This window comes from Tasmannia lanceolata, unplaced genomic scaffold, assembly GCF_043159265.1.
Source record: "Tasmannia lanceolata isolate RefF3 unplaced genomic scaffold, GAP_Taslan_0.1 ptg000079l, whole genome shotgun sequence".
Lineage (NCBI taxonomy): Eukaryota > Viridiplantae > Streptophyta > Magnoliopsida > Canellales > Winteraceae > Tasmannia > Tasmannia lanceolata.
Genome location: NW_027518756.1, coordinates 537,585 through 556,456, shown reverse-complemented (window position 1 = coordinate 556,456; position 18,872 = coordinate 537,585).

Genomic DNA, 18,872 nt, shown 5'->3' with positions numbered 1-18,872 from the left:
TGAGACACCATTTGATTATACCAAGAAGCTGATCTCTAATGAAGGAGACAGTGCAAATCAGTTATCTTATTCTCAACTGATTGGTAGTTGTAGACACCCCATTTTGACCGAACCCTAATGGCGTCGCTAGGATAGAAACCCAATCAAACTAGTATTTTAGTGTCCCCAATTTGTTCCTAAAATAAGTTAGGGTCTCATTCAGGTCCTCGTAAAATTTCATCCGAATATGTTGTGATTTACCTAGTAAACGGATGAATTTTGTAATGTAGTGTAGCGTAGGAATAAGGGTGGCGGTTTAGCCAGAAAATGGGGTGTGTTGGAACCTGGAAAGCTAGTTCAAATTTACTGCGGTGGGGGCTGTCCAGGAAGATTTGTGAGTGTGCAGAGTGTAACATAATTAGGGGGTGCATTATCCGAGACCAGGGCAGTTTGGTAATTAGGGAAGATTCTTTTCTTCCTTTTCAAGTCTCAATTAGGCCTAACCATGAGCTAATGATGTTTAAGGCTAGGATTAGTTGGAGGAGAATATTAGGAAGCTTCCTAGGTGGTTAAGATTTCTTTGATTACCCTTGAATAAAAATGTGATTTGAAGGGTTAAGATCAAAGGAGGAGAAGATATTTTTTCAAAAATTTTCTCCCTGTTTTCTACTTGGGCCCCCCTGCTGGTATAAAAAGTAGTTATAAATACACTAGGGTTGGTTGCCCACGGAATGGAGGGGGGGTCAAATACATTTTATGTTTGCTTGGGTTTGTCTTACCCAAGGCCCCCCGCATAGAACAAAAGATTAGTCACAAATACACTACATAGGGTTGTCCAGGTAGGGAGAAGGGGGTGTGAATACATCATTTCGCTTTTTTATCTAAAAAATATAACCATTCTCAAAAAAAAAAAAGGAAAACCATTTGCAGAGAGAGGGAGAGAAAACACAGAGAGAAGGAGAAAAGGAAAAAAAAACTCTTCCCCGGCCAATCCCCCCTTCTTCTCCAGCCGACCCCTCCATTAACAGCCACCTCCACCTTTTCTGAACACCATCACTCCCAATCGCCCATCAAAACCCTCTTCTTCATCTCCTTCTTCAAGCCCATCCCTCTTCTCCGACCAACCCTTGCCGGAATCCCACCACCACTACCTTCTATCCACCTTCATTTCTTCCATCTCATCCATTCTCTGCCCATCACCATCATCAACCACCATCTTCTTATTCTTCTTCTTCTAATTTCTGTTTCTACCATTACCCTCTCACACCAGCCAATAGCCCATCTCTGGCCACCACCCCATTCCCATTTCCCTCTAAAACCCAAGACCCAAACCCATTTCATTTTCTTCCTTTCAAACCCATCGAATTCCGGCCAACCACCATTAAATCCGGCCGGATCCATTCAACCTCCTCCACCTCCTTTCCATCCCTTCTATATCACAACCCCATTCCAACAGCCATCCTCATTCTCTTATTTTTACCACTACCAAACCCTCTGCTATCTTCTTAAACCCCTATTCTCAGCCACCATCATTGCCTAAATCCTATCCTACAATATTCCCAAACCCATTTTCTTCTCCTCCCTGCAAACCCATTTCACCATCTTCTTATTCTTCTTCTTCTTCTTATTCTTATTTTCCCATTAAAAACCTTCTCACTTCTACTTCTCAAAAGCCCCCAAAACCCATTTTATTTTCCCATTCAAACCCATCTTCACCCTTAAAGGGAACACGCAAGTAACACCACAAACTAGGGCAAAGCCTTAAATCTAAAGGGAAAATTCCGAATAAGCAGCTAGTGCCTCAAAGAGACGATCCATAACAAGTAAATAAGTACTCCAAGAACAATGAAAATGATGTAAGGTCCCAAGCCAACAAGACTCTAATAACAAAGAAGACGACAATGACTCTAAAGGACTAACTCCTAAGCCATATGACAAACTAACAGTCTATGAAAATAGACCCCTAAACAATCAATACCAAAAAGGGATGCAAGTAAGTCAAAGCACATCTAACACTCTATGAGGTGGGGTAAATGAGACTCGGCATGTCTCTTATATACAAAAGTGGGCTCCAAGTATCCCTATCATCGCCCATGCATTGATGGAAGGATCATGCAACTAATAGACCGTGTAGGTCCTTAACTAGTAGGGACAAGTTGAGATACAACTTAGAAAATGTTCTGTATATGTGGCAGGGCATGCCTCCTATGGGTAAGCTCCCTACCAAACTAAGGTAATCTCCCTAAGGGATAGTCTCAAAACGACATGTCATGTCTCCGAAGGAGAATCGCCTAACGAGACAAAGCGTGTCTCCTAGTGGGGCTCTAGATGACTCTTTCATTGCCCTTACAATGATAGAGGGGGTCTAATATCTAAAGGTGTCCAAAAGACTGGGTTAGTCTACTAAAAAGAGAGAGGAATGCTATATGGGCTAAGCTAGTCCCCTAAAGATGAGCTTTTTCTATAGAGACATAGCTTGTCTCCTAAAAGGGGAATATCTATGAGACAAGAATATGCCTCCTAAAAGGGGAATATCTATGAGACAAGAATATGCCTCCTAAAAGGGGAGGCTCCGGCTAGCGCTATTATTGCCCTTGCAAGGAGAAAGGAAGGGGAATCTAAGACCAAATTAGCCTCTTACTAATAGGGATGCAACTACTTGAGACTTGGATAGTCTCCTAAAGGCCAACTCACCAATGAGACAAAGCATGCCTCCTAGCGTAACTCATTAATGAGACCACCATGGTCTCATAAATGAATGGCTCCTCTATCTAAAAGACTGTATTAGTCTACTAAAAAAAAAGAGGGGATCACAACTTGGACTGAGTAAGTCCCCTAAGAATGGGCTTGGGCTATCGCCTTCATTGGCCAGACCCGAGAAAGCTTCTCGAATATCGATGGGATCTCTAAGCCCAAAGGGATCATGAGAACATATGAAGAATAGACCTTAAACTAAAGATATCCCTAACCCGGTGAAGCCCCCCCATGAGACAAGGGAATGATATGAGGTGCAATGAATGTTATCTCAAAAGAGGAATGAGCAGTAACCACAAAGAAAACTGCAAAAGCTCTAAACACCAATAGAATCACTTGAATGAGAACAAGCCGATCTAATTAAGATCCTGGAATCAGGTAATGTTACTTCCTACTGCCGAATGATGATGTCCTTATTGCCATATTGAAAGGGACACTGCTCAGCTTAAGATGAACTTGCTCACTTGAAGGCTTATCTTGAAAATGGTGTGATATGCATATAAAAGACTGACATCAAACAAACATCATTATAACATGGCAATGACATAATCAACATATGATAGTGCAGTCAACAACTCATTCATATCCATTCTAGAGAATAGTATTTGCAGTGTAGTATTAATACCAATCAATCGTGCCATTGAATTTCCAACTCTCATGAAATATTGCAATTAGTTGAATTCAGTAAAGAGTCTGAACACCTTTATGTTTTAATATTTGCACCCAAATGTCCTATCTATAGTACAAATAGATTTGCTCCACAAACTATTGTAATTTCTTAGAAATCAATCATCTTAAAGAAAAGAGAAAACAGACCTCCGGCCTAGTATTTATGAAAGAATAATTAGAACTGATAAAACTTCCCCTCAAATGACATAGAAGCAAAAACTGGGTAGATGTCAAGATATAACAAGGAAGACTAGTAATTACTATTCCTCTCTGATAGCCATAACTCTTCCTTTTTTAACCAAATGAGTAAATAAGCTCTATCCCCTGAGCGAATATTATTTAAGGCTAATGCATGTAACGTACGCCAAACATATATTCTACTCTTCAAAGGAAGTTAGTTCACTCCCTTTTACCAAATGATTTCAGCAAGATGAATGAATAGGTGGGGCAGTTCAATCACATTTGGTGGTCTGGGTTAAGCGAAGGTTGATTTGAGTGATCATTCTTGACAAAACAATGCCTAAAGATTCAATAATTATCCATTCAAAGACCCGTATGCATATAACCAAAACTCAGGTAAATAAGAGTTCACTCATCAAATATCAAGAAAGTTGGTACAGACATATGAGCACTACCATCATGATCCAAAATTTAGAAAAATAGAGGATTGCAATGGAGCCTCATTCCTTCACACCAATTGGGTAAAGGAAAATTAGCATGTAGCATCATGACTATATGAATTAGATAGTAGGCAAGAAAAATAGAGAACAAAATAGCAGAGAAAAGGAGAGCAAGGAATAGATAAATGAAGAGCCATGATCCATGAAATGTGACCGGGATCAGACACAAAATTCACACTAACAAAAATCAAACAGATATACCAATTCCCATATCTAAATCGTAGTAATAGGACAAAACAAATGTCCCAAACTACCAAGATCATTCATCTTGAACTAGCAAAATAATTCCATGGAATTTTTATGGCATGCAATAGATCCTCAAACCACACAGAATCATCACAACACCGATTTAAGTGATGGACATTAATGAGAAATTATACCTGATTCTTTGTGCTCAATAGATCGCGCGGTAATAGGAAGCAAGCATGATGGCCGTGGAAGTGAATCAGACAGACTACGTCTATGAAAGTGATGGTGGTAAACCGACGATGGAAATCCAAGGAGAAAGAATCAACGATGTAATTTAAGCCATAGATCCGAGGGGAGTTGTGCCGGAGAAAATAAGACCGAGCTTAGCTATCTCCTTACTCTCTCTTGATCTCTCTGTGAATCTCTCTACAAGAAACCCCCAAATGAAAACCTCTCTCTCGATGCTCTCAGCTACTCTCCTTTCTAATTTCAAACCGAAAATGGGAAGGTAGAGGCAGCTGATAGGTCCTAAAGCATTGAAGAATTTTAAAAATCCAAAAAACATTAGAAATTTAAAACATCAAAAACATTTGTAAACATCAAAAACCTTAACTCATCTAATGTGTTGAGTTTTTTATTTAAGAGTAGTTCAGGAAATTCTTATTCCGAACTACGTTGGCTTGATCCTCTTTCTCCAGGTACGTAGTGTAGCTTGGGATCTTTATCCCAAGTCAAGCCAAACTTTGTAAATAAATCATTTGAATTATTTAAAAAAGCAATAAAAAACTTTAAAACCTTGTTTTCAAAAAGCTCTTCCTCTAGAGTTAGGAGTTTGATCTAGATAGAAGTTTTTTAGAGTTAGGAGTTTGTCCTTGTTTTGTTGTGTGTTTGTTTTGTGTTTGTGTTAGAGTTAGGAGTTTGTTACGCCTCCGTCCGATCAGTTGGATATTCACATCGCCTACTGATGACTAGGTCTATGATGCGTTAGTGATCCCATTATTTTTCTTAGGATGCATATCCTAGTTACACATAGGTTGTAGGAACCACCTGGATTAGCCTAGGGCTAACCTACATTTAGTTAGGGCATATAGGGTGTCCTAAAATTCACAATCCATTGGAATTTAAATAATCGCACAAGAAGCTTTAATAACTAGTCCGGTCTTTTAAGTCGAGTCTAGGATAGAGGTTTAAATGTCTTAGGCATCATAGCTTAGAATAGGTGCGAAGAACTACGTTGCCTTGATTCTCGTGGAGGCGGGGATACGTAGGCTTCTTTGGATGAACATCAGATCATCTAAAGACTCGGGCTTAAGCATTAGAGTCTTAGGGTCTGTTGTTAGCACTTTAGGATTTGTGTTTGTATTTTGATGATGATTTTTGCATAGGATCTTGATAGTGTGCATTCATTTCTTTTATTACTTACATGTTTAGCTGAAATATTTACCTATTTGTTTACTTTGATCATTTGTTTAGTTGCATATCATTTATCCTGTTTATTGTATTTGATATATCTTGTGCAGACCTTATTCCTATAGCTGTAGCATGCATGTGTTTGCACATCAGAACCTAGACACCAATTAGGTATGACATTCATAACTTAGCTATTCTTAGGTGACACTTCTTTCATTTATTTTGTACATGCTTATTATTTTATCCCCGGGTCATGCATGTTTAGGTAGACGTCTACTCAGGGATATTTGTTCCCATTTCACATGATTTTTGCCCAAAACTCTTCAAGGTTAATAAATAAATGGCATAAGAGACCAAGTGTTCGCACTTGGGCGAATTGGGGGCGCTCTTCGGACCTTCTCCATTCGTCACTAGGCACGAACCTTTTGTATCTCTGGTTATCCGCAACAGAGCATTTGTTTTTTGTTCCATGGTGTATCCACGGATGGCGACTCTGAGTTTTTTTTAGGTACGTCTTGGTTTTGAACCTTGGTTCTGAATCGAAGTATCTCATTCATTTTGTATCGCCACTTGTGCTATGCTATGAGGGTGGCATCATTTCGAGAGTTCCTTGGTAGAGCTCTCCTTCGTATTTTGGAGATCTTTGAGGATTGCCGGGGATCTCATGTCCTCCGCACTCGTCCTCTTCGGATCGGGGTCCACAGTAGTCTCATGTATGCTATGAGTTGTACTAGGCCAGACATAGCCTTTAAAGTTGGCATGCTGAGTCGTTTCACTAGTAACCTGTCCATGAGCACTGGGATGCCTTTATGAGGCTGATGAGATACCTTAAGGGTACTCATAATTATGCTCTCTGTTATGGTGTCCATCCTCCTGTATTGGAAGGATATTCTGATGCATCATAGGGCTCATAATTAAAAGACAGTAAGTCTACCAGTGGTTATGTGTTTACCCTGGGTGGAGCTGCTGTTGCGTGGAAGTCGAAGAGACAGACTTACATTGTTCTATCATCTATGGAATCAGAACTTTATGCTCTAGCTTCTGCAGGAGATGAAGCAGAGTGGATAAAGAACCTGATTATGGACATTCCACCAACTCGGTTAAGGATTAATTCCTTAAGTGTGTTATGTGATAATCAAGCTACAATTATAATTGTGAAGAACTCACTCTTTAATGGTAAGAGGAGGCATCTTAGGCTGAAACATGCCATGCTGAATTATCTCATTGAACACAGGATTATCACTTTGATTGATGTGAGATCGAAGGATAATATGGCCAATGCTCTCACAAAGGGACTGACCAAAGATCGAATATTCAAAACTGTGGGGGAGATGGGGCTAAAGTCTGTATAGACAGGACTTAACCTACATCTATGTTATTTTGAATCTTCGAATCTCCCTTTTGGCCAAGATAGGCACTTGATATGTTTCAATGATGTTTACAGTTGTTGTGTGTCATTCCACATTTGATGATATGTCCTTTTTGAGAAAGGTTGTGCATTCCAAACTTGATGATACAGCTTAACTCAAATATGGATAAGATGACTGTAACATTCCAAAAAGAAACATGAAATGGTTCTTTGCAAAAGAAACTATTTGGTCTTGTTCTTTATTGAAACTTGACAATTAGGAATGGTTCTTTGCAAAAGAAGCTATTTAGGTCTTGTTCTTTATTGAAACTTGACAATGATGCTTAAGGTAAGAGTGATATTGATACTTTTTCAGCCATTTTGGAATTGTATTAAGTTCTTCTTCAGGTAGAACTAGATACTTTCGTGAATTATGGAATTGTACTAAGTTCTTCTTTAGGTAGAACTAGATACTTTCATGTTTACACTATTGGTTGGATTCATTTTCATGCAATCCATATTTGGTAATTCACAGGAATTGGCGAAAAAGGAGAAGCTTGTCTTGATTTGGACTTTGATGAAGATGACTTACTTAAATCTTCTAAAGTCATAAAGACTATGCTTTTATTTCAGTATGTATAGAGTTCACTTTTTTGTGGAACTTTATTTTGGATCTCGATGAGAATCATACCCTATGAATGAATTCCTCTAAGATCAATGGGATTCACTTATATGTGAAACTACCTTTTGGTTGAGTTTAGCTTGTTGTATATCTAAAACTCTTGGTTTGTCATAAAAGGATTTGTATTTTCAGTTGGATTACAGATCTTTTATGATATAGACCATATGGTGATGTGGATGATTCAATAATTTGTTTTGATCATTACACTATCTATCTATTAGATTGTGCTATATGTAGAACATAGGAGGAGATTGTTGGGTATATAATATAACCCTATTATGTTCTAATATAAGCCCAATAAGATAATGGACTGGTGTAGTGGGCCTATTTGGGCTAGAGCCCACTAACCTATTAAAACCCTAGTGTATCTAATATATATAGGGGCTGGAGGCAACAAACTTGGTATTCCAAATTAGATACCTTGGGTGTAATGCTTCAAGCAACCTCTTGCTTGACCTAATTCCTCTAATAATAAATGCATTTCGATGAAAAAAATTAACACCCAAAGAGATTTACATTAGATCCTATATGGTCTGAAAAATCAAATTCCAGGCATACATAAACAATCGATGTCAAAATACAACAACCAATAAAATGGTTTATAACATATGAACAAGAAAAATCCAAGAAAACCAACATGCAACAGAAACTAAATATGCGAATGCAATATTCATATGAAAACAGAAAACAAAATATCTCAATGCAAGGATCATATTAAAATAAAACTGAAAATAGAAACCAGATATCTAAACGCAAGTTTCTCAACCCCAAAAGCAAGCAAGCTTCCAGAATAAAGCAATACCCATCAAAAGAAATCCCTCATCAATGAAACCAGATCCACTACAATATCTCACCAACAACCAGTTTTATCAGAGCAAAAAAGACAAGAAAAAAAAAACCTTGTCCTGCTCATGGAGGTGGTAGGGTAAAAACGTGAGGAGAAGAGGAGTTATACACAGTACTCTTCTTCACTACTAACCCCAAAAATCCTTCTCCGAATAACTTTTGTACGGCCCTCGGGAAGGCGGAAAGGCAGAAAGGCGGGAAAAATGGGCTAAAAAAAGAAGGGGCAGTGATATATTCGCACCCCCTGAGGGATGATTTGCACCCCATTTAACATGAACTCTATCAGAATTTAACGCTTTTTGATGTGTAACAGTGGTGCGAATCATCATAGAGGGGTGCGAATTTATCATCTCCCAAAAGAAAACATTTTTTTATTCTAAGAAGATCTTGCCGTCCAGTTGGTTCACGTGATCTACACCGTATACTGGTGGGCCATTCATTCCCGTCTGGCAAGTGAACAAGAAATATTTCTTTTTAACGACCTTTCACCGAGAGGAATGTTAAACCAGGAGTGGACATGGTTCGGTTCGGTTAATACCAGTCGGTTCCCAAGGAACGAAAACCGAACCATTGAACCATAGAACCGAACCAAAACCGAACTTGATCAGTTTGGTTCGGTTTGGTTTGGTTATGAGTTTACCCAAATTTATTTTTTTTCATTTTTTTGTTAAATTACTTGTTTAAGGAAACGAACCGGAGCCAGAACCATGCTAGTTATGCACTAATGTTCTATACAAGAATATGTAGACATTTAACTATGAACGGCTATGATTGATCCCTTGAATAAATGATACAAGGCAGCAGACCCTTATTTCATTATCTACACTCTTCCAGATGGTTCGGTTCTCAAGTCAAAAGAAAAATTATAAAAATTTAAAACTTACTCTCTTAAAAGGTTCAATTCTGCTTCAATTCTCGGTTCCAAGACCCAAACCCAGAACCGAATCAGAAACAAAATGGTTCCCAATTTTGGGAACCGGAACCGAACCGAACCGTTTGGTTCGGTTCGACGGGTTAAACCAGAACCATGTCCACCCCTATGTTAAACTGAGGGGTGCTCTTGCAGAAAAATATTTTGACCCACTATGACGCATACAGTGATTAGTTAAGGGTAATTACAAGCATGGTTTCAAATTTCGGTTTCGGAATGCGTTTCGGACCTAATCGAAACTGAAATTTTGGCCAAAATTTTGAAATTTATGTCGAATTCTATCTAATGAAATCAAATAAAATAATATTTTATCTCCTACCAAATTTCGGGCAGAATTTCGGGATAATATTAAATAATAAATAAAATTGAGATTTTTGGGTGAAATTCCTTAAATTTCGGCCGAAATTTTGTAATGTTTCGGGTATACCCAATTTCGGTTTCCACCGAAACCCGAAATTCTGGATTTCGGTCGAAATTTAAAACCATGATTACAAGTCTCGATTATTGCCCTTGGTCTTGTCTTCATTGAATGAATCTAGAGCCTTTAAAAAGTCATTAAGCCGTTGGTTTTTGTAACAAATGTGATCTGTGTTTCTATCTGTGTTTCTGATTCTAACTTCGACCCAGCAATCCATACTAGGATTAATTGCAAGTCCTATAATTAGACCTCAATGGGCTTGTTCGACACAGAGATAAGGTACTCTTGCACATGGTTTCAAATTTTGGTTTCGGAATGCCCTTCGGTCCTCACCGAAATCGAAATTTCAGCCGAAATCCGCCGAAATCAATTAAAATAATATTTTATCTCATACAAAATTTCGACTACAATTACCAAGGCCGAAATTACCGAAATTTCGGGATAATATTAAATAACGAACAAAATCGAGATTTTTGGGTGAAATTCCTTAAATTTCAGACGAAATTTTGGGAAAAACGAAATTTCAGTTGAAATTTTGTAACGTTTCGGGTATACCCGATTTTGACCGAAACTCGAAATTTCGGATTTCGGTCGAAATTTAAAACCATGCTCTCACAATCAACAAGTATAGTTGTCTTTATTTCTGTTATTTTTTTATCATTCGTTGTATCTAACAGATTTTATAGTCCATAATTTACTATGTTTTTTTTCCGCTACTAATCATTTATTAGCACGACTATGCATGCAATGCAGGGGAAGAATATTATTTTGGATTGAAACGTGAGTACGATTATTTGGAAGTGTTACTGGTAATAATACCAGTGCCCAATTAGAAGTGGACACGTGGCTCGTGTGGACCCAAACTTGACAGGGACAAATATGTAATTTTTCAGCTCTTGTGGAAGCCCTCTAAACATTAAAGCCACAACTTCAAACCACAACCGGCACAGGATAATCTTGGAAACCAAAATTCTAGGAAAGCCAGCCAATAATGAGAGAGTTTAGCAGATGCAACTTTCCTAATTGGCTGAAGACTCTCACCCTATATAAAGGTGACCAAGGCTCAAAGGTACAACTTTGGAAACCATTATCTTGTTTTTATTGAGCCTCCCATGAGCTCAACCTTCATCTCTTACCCTTGCTAACTTAGGCATGGGGGAGCCTCCCAGGAGTCCAAACACACCTCTTACTTGCCTGGAGGTTGCAGTTCTTCATCCCAGGAGCCATCTCAGTGTCGTTCGAATTTCAGTAGAAACATATTGGTTATGTCCACGGGAATCAATATAAAAAAACTTCAAAATCTTAGCATGACACTGAGAATAAGCGTTTGTGCAAACTCTGACAGGTAGGTACAATCACCCCTCTAGAACGGATCTCCCAGCAATATGGCTACCTCCCTTGATGATCCTAACACTCTGATCCGTAGAGATTTCTACGTGGTACAATCTATCTACATATTGGAGGGTTAGGATCATCCAATGGAGATGATTTTTGGGTCACGGTCTAGAAACATTGGTCCAATAATTGAATGGTTTGGATCTTTGAATAAGGTGGGCTTCATTTTTTTTAAATAAAGGGTCACCTACGAACGTAATACAGACTAGGCCCACCTATCGCATGGCACTACATGCATCATATAACACATATTCTTTAGTAAATTTCATTGGGACACTTTATTGGAAGATCCATGCCGTTTATTTATCGAGCCTCGATTTGCATCTGTTGTGCCCCAAAATTCATCTCTATCAAGTTATCCTAAACCTCCAATCTAATATAATGGCACCTCATAAAATATCTATCGTTTGAAGAGTCAGAATCATCTTAGGGAGATGATTTTTCGTGCAAGGTCTATGTACATTGGATCACAACAAATGAGCGTTTCTTCGAACAAATTGAGCCAATTGATTGTTTTTTAAATACACTTTTTATGGTGTCCACCTCCCTAAAGATCTAAACCATTCATTGTTGAGCTGCGCGAAGGATATTTATTCAAAGAGAGGAGAGAGAGAGAGAGAGAGAGAGAGAGAGAGAGAGAGAGAGAGAGAGGGAGGGAGGGAGCGAGAGAGTACTAGTTGTGATAATAAGCATAGGTGAGGCCGAAGCTGTTCAAAGATCTAAATAATTTAGTCGTTAGCCCCACCAAGGGTTCATATAGGGAGAGACCAGCACAACTATTATGTAATGTACTTGTGTTGTATGGTTTCTGGTTTCACGGCCGATAAAGGGAGGTTGTGACTTTACCCTCTGTCTCTAATCTCATTGTTCTATACATCTGATGCGAGGAAAGATCACGATGTTTTAGCAAGGAAAGATCACGATGTTTTAGCGAGGAAAGATCACGATGTTTTAGGTTTAACTTCATCCCTTTGGTGTTACGGGCATTGGATATGTTAACATGCTAACTCAAACAATAAGTGTAAGATCCCACATCAGAAAGGAAGATAAAGTTCTTGGGCTATATAAGTAAACTCTCCTTCCCCCGTGTAGATGCGTTTTCAGCATCTCCAAAGGGGTGGGAGGACGGGGCCCGCGGAGTGGGTCAGGCACGGGGTAGTGCTGCTGGAAAACAAAACCGGAGAGGGTGAGAAACCCCAGAACCAGACAATATTTACGAATTTTGGTTGGGGCGTGAGAATAAGTCATGTAGATCGTTTGCAATCACACTCTGTATGTGAATCTTAGTTCCTGACAAAGGTGGAACCATAATTCCAATGTCCACATTGTTAGGGTAAAAATCCAACAACCAATGGAAGCCCACCACGTAGCTTCAAAATGTTTGGAAACTCCAGACGATCAAAACGACAACCAAGGGTAGGAAGATCATTCTGTGCCTCCTCCAAGATCCTTTAGGCGTTGTTCGTTTCAGATTATCAACTATTTACACCCATTAATGGGTTTAGTCAGTCATACAAGACCAAGTTGTCAAGTGTTGAATCATTTGGATTGGGTCAATGAAGTTGTATGCCACGATGGCAAGTGATGGGTGTGTGGAGTAATGTACGTAGATTGGACCAAGAAAGTTGGGCAGTTATTGGAAGGTTTGCCCCAGAATATATTTATCCCTAGGCTAATCAGTTAAGTGGGACTGAGTCACTAAAGTATTGCTCGATTGGGCTAAGTCAAAGATGCGGCAACACAACTGCCAATTGTGGGAAGGTAGATAGCAGCCATCTAGAAGATGGAGGGCGTGAGAATAAGGGAGCCTAACATGTGTTGTTATCAAAATAGTTCGCTCCGGGAGAACGTGGGGTAATGAGGAACGGCTACCCAAACAAAGCTATGTAAGGGGCATATGTCTCAAGGAAGAGGTCCTAGAACCAAATCCAAACATGTCTTGGTATTTTATCTTTGTTGGATATGTTCTAAGTAAAAGCCCAATAGATAGTGGACTAGGTGTAGTGGGCCCATATGGGCTAGAGCCCATTAGCCTTTTAAAACCCTTTAATATTTAACTTGATTAAATAGGGGCTGGGAGCAGCTGGCATTCCATTCCACACCAGATGGCTTGTTAGCAATGCTTCAAGCACAACCAGGTTTTCTTCTCTACCGTTCCAACAGTTCCAACATTTCTTGAAGCATTGTTTTTTTTTTTTTTTACTCTCACAAGAACCAGTAAGTTACGTTGTTTTCTTTGTGGCTGAAACCCATCCTTTGAATTGAAACTAGGGTCGATTGGGATGACTCTAACTGTAACGTGAGTTTATTTTTCGTGGTTTTGAGCAACCCTAAAACCAGTTATGGGAATTTCTTGCCCTAGCAACAAAGGAAGAAGGGTGCGAATTTCAAGATTGATATTCGGTTCTTGTGGACGGTCCCTCATCCAATTCTTACTCCTTTGTGTTGCATTCACACACAGAGAGGTGTGAGACTCTTGGCAATAAAAAGGGGTTTGTTGGGTTGAACGTTTTGGAGGAGGATTTTGTCTTTTGCCTGAGTGCTTGTGGTTGGCTCTTGATCGTGGCCATCGTTGTTGGTCCATCTTTGTTGGCCGAACCCTCTTGTGGCTAATTATTGTGTTGTTTGAACGTGGGTTTCTCTTCTCCCAAATCTGGCCGTGGGTTGTGGTTGTTTATTGTGGCTGGCTCTCGGGTTGAGTGATTATTTTGGTAATCGTTTTGGGTTCCTCTTGCCGCCGAGTTAGCAAACGTTTTTTCACGTTCGGTTTCGCGGTTCGGTTCGATTCTCGCGATTCGGCTTTCGCAATTTGGTTCTTCAGCTCAGGTGCACTCTTTCCAATTTATGTTTTTGTGATTATAAAATGGAAAAGACTGCTATTCCCTTTGAGATGGTCAAACTTCAATCCTTTGGAGGATCTGAGTTCAGTTCCTGGAGGCAAAAGACTCAGTTCGGTTTGAAATATGTGAATGCTTTCTATACTGTTCTGAGTATCTTTGCTGATATGGGAGAAGATGTTGATGAATCTCAATGGAAAAAGGATGAAGATTTCTGCAAAGACTTCTTATTGAATTGTTTATCAGATCGTCTTGCAGAAACCTACAGCAAATTTGGCAATGGTAAAGAAATCTGGGATCATTTAGATGCTCAATTCAAAAAAGAGGAGGAATTGTCCAAGACTCACCTTGTGGACAAATTCATGGATTTCAAGTTCCAAGAGAACCTGGAAATTACTCCTTAAGTATCTGATTTAGAAATTTTGAGATCTAAATTGGCCAATGAGAACATTCCTTTACCTGATGCTTTTCTGGTGGGTGCAATTATATATAAGTTACCATCTGCATGGTACTCTTTCAAAACAGAAATGTACAGAAAGAAAGTGCAAGTGGGACTGGATAATCTCAAACGATTCATTCGAATCGAAGATGAGAATAAAGCTAGGAATAACTTAGAAATTGTTAGACAGCAACAGTCAGCTGCTAACACTGTGATATATTCCAAGAAATTTCCTAAGTCATCCAAGTCAACCAAAAGTGATACCCCTAAGTTGGAGACCAAAAAGCCTATCTTTAAGAAGAAGAAGGGCAAGTGCCACAACTGTGGGAAGTGGGGTCACTTTGCTGCAGATTGTAGGCAACCAAAAAGGGTTAAATCTGACACACCATAGAAGAAAGCTACTATGATGGTAGATAAGGCTGAGCCTAAAAGTTTTGTTGCCATGTTGGACAAAGGGAAGGCCAGTACTTCTTCTGAGTGGTGGTTAGATACAGGTGCCACTTGTCATATTTGCAACTCAAAGAAACTTCTCACTGATATTACCTAAGTAAAGGAGACTGTTACAGTGGCTAGTGGAGCAGATGTAGAGGTCACTCACACTGGTACTGCGAACGTGGCCCTTTCTTCAGGTAAAATACTAACTTTAAAAGCTGTTAAAGTAGTTCCTACTATCCAAAAGAATTTGATTTCCATTGGTTTGCTTGACAATGCTGGCATGTGTACATCTTTCTTGGGTGGTAGAGTAACTTTAACAGTTAACTCTTATTATTTTGGATGTGCTTTCTTGATAGATGGTATATATAGATTGAGTTTAGCAAATGAGACTGTTAGTCAAGTGAGTTCACCTTTGATTGCTCGTAAGTTGTTACATAACAGACTGGGACATGTGAACTATAAGAAAATGGTCCAACTTGCTAAAACTTATGATATACCTTTAGATATGTCAAATGATTTTGACAAGTGTGAGGTTTGTGCTCAAACTAAGATCACTAGAAAATCTTTTCGTCAGGTTTCTAGGAGCACACAGCTTCTTTAATTAATACATTCTGACCTCTGTGACTTTAAAAGTTTTACTACTAGAGGTGGTCGGAAGTATTTGATCACATTTATAGACGATATGTCCAGATATTGTCATATTTATTTGTTAAAATCAAAGGATTAAGCTTTTGCTAAGTTTAAAGTTTTCAAGAATCGAGTTGAATTGCAACTGAACCTGAAAATTAAGAGAGTTAGGAGTGATAGAGGAGGAGAATACACTTCGATAGAGTTCAAGGAATTCTGTGCCTCTCAGGGCATAATACTTGAAACTACTGCTCCTTACTCGCCTCAATCTAATGGTGTAGCTGAGCGTAAGAACAGGACGTTAACAGAAATGTTAAACTCCATGTTATTGACAGCCGGCATGCCTAATTGCTATTGGGGAGAAGCAGCTTTGACTGCAAATCACATCCTGAATAGATTGCCACACTCAAAATGTTCCTCCACTCCTTATGAGTTATGGCATGGACATCCTTGTAGATATGATACTCTTAAGACTTGGGGTTGTATTGCTTATGTAAGGATACCAGATCCTAGGAGACCTAAAGTGGGACCTAAAACAAACACTTGTATTTACTTAGGAGGTGCAGAAGATAGTGCTGCTGATCGGTTTTTGGATCTATCAACCAATATGGTTATAGAATCTCGAGATGCAGTTTTCTTTGAGAATAAATTTGTCAGAGATCAGGGTTTGACCATACCAGACGATATAGGCTGTTACAGAATTGCCGGTTGAGTCTGAACCAGTTACTTCTGACACTTGTCCCAAATTGATATCTGAGTCAGTTCCTGTAAGAGTTTCTACAAGAGATAGAGTACCCAAAAATTTTGGTGAGGACTTTGTGACCTACCATTTAGAGAATGATCCATCATCTTATAAGGAAGCGATGAGATCTAGGGACTCTTTGTTGTGGGCAGAAGCCATTGATGATGAAATGAGCTCTCAGTTACAAAATCTAACTTGGCAACTAGTCGATTTGCCAAAAGGGGCCAAGACTGTTGGCTGTAGATGGATATTGAAGAAGAAACTTAATCCTGACGGATCTATAGCTCGATATAAAGCACGTTTAGTAGCTAAGGGCTATACTCAAGTGAGTGGGATAGACTACTTTGATGTCTACTCACCGGTCTGTCATTTGGCCACGATAAGAATTCTTCTTGCTTTGACATCTATTGAGCATTTTGTTGTGCATCAAATGGATGTAAAGACAACTTTTCTCAATGGAGAACTGTCAGAGGAAATCTACATGAATCAACCTGAAGGGTTTGTCATGAAAGGTTTTGAGAATAAAGTTTGTAAATTAAACAAATCTTTATATGGTCTTAAACAAGCACCTAAATTGTGGTATCAGAAATTTGACAAAGTAGTAGTAAAGAGCTTTGGGTTTCTATCAAGTTACTCCGATAAATGCCTTTATTATCGTTTTGTGTCGAATAAGGTCGCAATTATTTGCTTGTATGTAGATGACATGTTGATTCTTGGTTCCGATCTCTCTGTAGTGAGTGACGTGAAACTAACCTTGGGTAAAGAATTCGACATGAAAGACCTGGGTGTTGTTGACACCATTCTTGGTATGAAAGTAAGTTTTGAGAGGTAAGGAATTTACCTTAGCCAAGCCCATTATATTGAAAAACTACTTTCTATATGGGGATGCAGTGAGTACAAACGGATTGAGACACCATTTGATTATACCAAGAAGCTGATCTCTAATGAAGGAGACAGTGTGAATCAGTTAGATTATTCTAGACTGATTGGTAGTCTCATGTATGCTATGAGTTGCACTAGGCCAGACATAGCCTTTACAGTTGGCATGCTGAGTCATTTTACTAGTAATCCTGGCCATGACCATTGGGATGCCCTTATGAGGCTAATGAGATACCTTAAAGGTACTCAAAATTATGCTCTTTGTTATAGTGGCCATCCTCCTGTTTTGGAAGGATATTCTGATCCATCATGGGGCTCAGAATTAAGAGACAGTAAGTCTACCAGTGGTTATATGTTTACCCTAGGTGGAGCTGTTGTTGCGTGAAAGTCTAAGAGACAGACTTGCATTGCCTTGTCGTCTATGGAATCAGAACTTTTTGCTCTAGCTTCAGCTGCAGATGAAGCAGAGTGGAAAAAGAATCTGATTATGGACATTCCACTTACTAGGTTAAGGATTCATTCCTTAAGTGTCTTCTGTGATAATCAAGCTACAATTACGATTGTGAAGAACTCACTCTTTAGTGGTAAGAGGAGACATCTTAGGCTGAAACATGCCATGCTGAATTATCTCATTAAACACGGGATTATCACTTTGATTGATGTGAGATCGAAGGATAATATGGCCGATGCTCTCACAAAAGGATTGAATAAAGCTCGAACATTCAAAATTGTAAAGGAAATGGGATTAAAATCTGTAATGATAGAGGAAAATTAAGTTAAAGCCTTTATAGAAAAGACTTAACTTATATTATCCAGGTTATGGACTTAATCTACATTCTCCATGTTCTTTTGAATTTTCAAATATTCCTTGTATGGCCCTAGATAAGCACTTGATGATATACCCTCTTTTGAGATAGGTTGTACATTCCATATTTGATGATACAATTTAACTCAAACTTTGTTATCCTGTTTGGGAAGGGTTGGACTTTCCACACTTGATCTTTCAACTTGACTCAAATATGGATAAGATGACTTAACATTTTATGGAAATAAGAAATGGTTGTTTGCAAAAGAAACCAATTTTTTGGTCTTGTTCTTTATTGAAACTTGAAAATTATATTGAATGGTTCTTTGCAAAACAAGCTATTTTGGTCTTGTTCTTTATTGAAACTTGACAATGATGCTTATGGTGAGAGTGATACTGATACTTTTTCAGCCATTCATGTATGTAATTTATGTTTTACACAAATTGTTATATTCATTCTTATGAAATTCATATTTTGGTAATTCACAGGGATTGGCGAAAAAAGAGGAGCGCATCTTGATTTTGACTTTGATGAAGATGACTTACTTGATGAGTAAATCTTCTAAAGTTGTAAAGACTGAGTGCCTTCTTTCAGTATGTGTATAGAGTTCACTTATATGTGAAACTTTATTTTGGATCTTGATGAGAATCATACCCCATGAATGAATTCTTCTTAAGAGCAGTGGGGTTCATGTATATATGAAACTACCTTTTGGTCGAGTTTATTGTATATGAAACTCTTGGTTGTTCATAAAAGTATTCGTGTTTTTCAACTGAAAACATATCTTTATGATAATGTGATGTGGA